This window comes from Coptis chinensis, chromosome 1, assembly GCF_015680905.1.
Source record: "Coptis chinensis isolate HL-2020 chromosome 1, ASM1568090v1, whole genome shotgun sequence".
NCBI classification, from domain to species: domain Eukaryota; kingdom Viridiplantae; phylum Streptophyta; class Magnoliopsida; order Ranunculales; family Ranunculaceae; genus Coptis; species Coptis chinensis.
In genome coordinates, this window is record NC_141456.1 from 88,633,965 (window position 1) to 88,637,552 (window position 3,588).

Below are 3,588 nucleotides of genomic sequence, written 5' to 3' on the forward strand. Positions count from 1 at the left end.
AGGTTTTAAAATGTAAAAATAATATTAAAAAAGAAAAGAAAAGAAAAGAAAATATAAAGATAAAGATAAAGAAAGATAAAAATGTGGGAGAGTTTGAAGGGTTTGGTTACAACCAAACTCTCTCTCTTTGTTAGTTTTGATTTATGGTTTTTGAAATACAAAATAAAAACAGAGAGAGATGTACAAGAGAAAAATAGAGAGAGAGAGGTAGCTATGGCTTGAGAGTGCTTGAAAGAGAAAGGGGCAGAGGAAGACAACACCTTACCGTTGGTTTTCGAGTTCGCCGATTTTCGTTTTTTGATTAACTTCGGGTTAGTAGTCTAAACCTTATTTTTATATAATTGATTTATTACTAGGGTTTAGATTAGTTGTATATTTAATTCTCTATAATGGAACTTTGATATTGAAATTATTTGTTTAATCAAAGACTTTCGGTATACTGCGTTACTGACACCAAAAGTTTAGCTTTGATATATAGGTGTTGTCATATTGATGAGCATTTGTATATGGTAGTGAGTAAATCATGTGTTTCTTGATTGAATGGTAGTATTATATAGGCCTGCAATGGTTTTGAATGATGTGAAGTCATTGGATTCATGTTATAGGGTTTTGATTTTCAGAATTTTAGAACTGTTCTTGGTAATTTAAGCATAAAAAATTCGATTTTGATTTTTTTGATATGAATCCAACGCATGTTTACTGTAGACACGCATATCTACAACTTTTGTGTTTTGTAAAATTTCGTATCTAGTCGTTTTGCATATTGTAATTGAAGTTGAAGTCTGATTCAGAAACTGGGACTGGAACTGAGTAGTCTGTAGTAATAAAATCATATAAAATAAAAAATTTACTCTTTTGTGTTGATTCCAAAAGAGTTTATGACTATTTAGTACCACGTACTTTTATTTTTTTTCCTAAAAGGTAACCGTACTTTTTTTCTCGCCTATTAGTTCCCCGAACTTTCAATTTAGTACCTCAGTCTCTTTTCCATCTCATTCCGTCCAATTTCGCTAACAGATTTACTATTCAAATTGACTACTATTTTTTTTCTTTTTTTCTTTTTTTTTGTGAAGCAGAATGTTGAAAATATCCGTAGAATGATTCTGTATGTTTAAAAAGCTCATTTCCCATGAGTTTCTCTAGCTCCTTTCCGCGAGTTTGAGTTTGAAAAATCTAAAAAATCTCCTGAAACATAATTAATTCCTTTCATGTGAATACACAACTTCAAGAAACTCAGAGAGCGAGAGAGAGAGAGAGAGAGTGAGTTTGAGAAGAAAGAAGAAGAAAAGAGGAGTCGCCTCTCTCAATAGTCAGCAATCATGGGTATCTCTTGTGATTAAATACTTGAAAATATCTCAAAACTCATAATACTCCATAACAGAAACAAAACCAAAGTCTCAAAATTACATTTCTAACAACCCCATTTCACCAAAACATTTAAAAAAGGCAATAACCAAATCTTAAACCTCAGAACCTGAGCTTAGAAAAGAACCACCTATTCTTCCCAGTTTTAAACCTTTCCTCAAACCTAGCTTTAATCTCCTTAGCAGCAGTAACCTTCTTATCCCTTGACCCAATGTTTCCAAACTAGCCACATCTTTCAAATCAACATCCAATGTATACCTAGTTGGCATTATGTGATTATAATTCACAAGCATCACAAATGTTTTAACACGTGATTTCTTAGCTGTTTTTTTGGCTGAGTCTTTTCGAATCACTTTTTTAGGTTATTTTAAGACACCAGCTACTAAACAATGTCCATATGGTCTGTCACGTGTTCTATCATCATATCATTTTATTATCACTGCCTTACGACCTGCATATCGGCCTTGTAAAACAATCACAACTTTGTTTGTTTCAGAAATTTCACCATTTTCAGACGTCTCATGATTTGATGCACAAAAGACGTGCAACTGGTGGAAAGAAGAAGAGTTGGAGGAAGAAACGAAAGTATGAGCTCGGTCGCCAACCTGCTAACACTAAGCTCTCCAGCAACAAAACTGTGAGAAGAATTTGTGTCAGGGGAGGCAATGTTAAATGGAGGGCTCTCATATTGGACACTGGAAACTTCTCATGAGGTAGTGAGGCTGTCACTAGGAAGACCCATCTTCTTGATGTGGTTTACAATGCCTCCAACAATGAGCTTGTCAGGACTCAAACTTTGGTAAAGAGCGCCATCATTCAAGTAGATGTTGCACCATTTAGGTAGTGGTATCTTCAGCACTAGGGGGTAGAAATTGGCAGGAAGAAGAAATCCACTGCCAAGAAGGAAGGTGCCGAGGAGGGTGAGGCTACTGTAGAAGGAGTTAAGAAGACTCAGCATGTGCTTAGGAAACTAGATAAGTGCAAGGAAGAGCAGAAACTGGATTCTCACATCGAAGAGCAGTTAGGTGGTGGGAGGCTGCTGGCCTGTATCTCTTCCCACCCTAGTCAGTGTGGCAGAGCTAATGGATACATCTTAGAGGGAAAAGAGTTGGAGTTCTACATGAAAAAACTCCAGAGGGAGAAGGGCAAGGGCAGTGTTGGTGCTGCATAAGCAGAGAATTATGTTTTTTGTTATCATTTAATTTCTTATAAGATTTCAACAACTTAATGTTTAGACAATGGTTTTGTTTTTCTTTTGCGTAACGGATATTATGGTTGATACATAATCATTCTATGAATATTTTCAACATTCTGCTTCAAAAAAAATAAAAAAAAATAAATAGTAAATCCTTTAGCAAAATTGGACGGAATGAGACGGAAAAGCGACTGAGGTATTAAATTGAAACAAATTGAGAGTTCGGGGTACTAATTGGCGAGAAAAAAAAGTATGGGTACCATTTAGGGAAAAAAAATGAAAGTACGTGGTATTAAATAATCATAAACTCATTCCAAAACCATTAGAATCTAGACTTATAGAGGTACAACCTCATACTTTAACCCGAGTTCATACTCATGTTTAAGATTATGAAAACTGACTTCAATATATGATGACTGTTTGTGCACATATTTTGGACATGTTGCATTGTAGGAAGTGTATATGACACTATACTTAGTAGATTTGTGCGAAACCAAAACATAATGAAACCTTAGATAGTCTTTTATCCGACGCAGTGAGCCTCACTTAATTTGGATGAGTGATGGAAAATATATGACCTCGACAATTCTACGCATCAGAAATTCTATTCGTCAGAAAATAGTTTTATGCATAGGGTTTGATCACAAATTGCATAAAGCTAGGGGGAGAGTTAGAGGTTTTGTAAAACATGAAAAGGTGAGTTTTATAAGTCTTCTTTCCAACTAAATTGGACTTGATGCATTCTGAGGTCTGTGGAGATAGTGCATCATAATTAATTATGGCGTCTGGAAGTTTGACTGGCAGAAAATAGTGCGTCAGAAATCAGTTTCTGCGCACTGTGTTCGAGCCTAGTTTTGGCACATTTTGAATGAGATTGAGTATTTTTGTAAAACATAAGAAAGTAAGTTCTGTGTGTTAGATTTTCAACCCAAAAAACCTTGATGCATTTGGATATCTGTGGCAAGAGTTGTGCGATTTGGAAGATAGTCCGTCAGAAATCTAGTTTGCTGAAAATTAAGACTTTTACC

At 35.1% G+C, this 3,588-nt stretch overlaps 2 pseudogenes; one reads left to right on the top strand and one right to left on the bottom strand.

The window, feature by feature from the left end:
* Positions 1-1,250: 1,250 nt before the first annotated feature.
* On the bottom strand, positions 1,251-1,873 carry LOC147525685 (large ribosomal subunit protein eL27x-like; annotated as a pseudogene).
* Positions 1,874-1,893: 20 nt separating this feature from the next.
* On the top strand, positions 1,894-2,536 carry LOC147525686 (small ribosomal subunit protein eS8 pseudogene; annotated as a pseudogene).
* Positions 2,537-3,588: the final 1,052 nt, after the last annotated feature.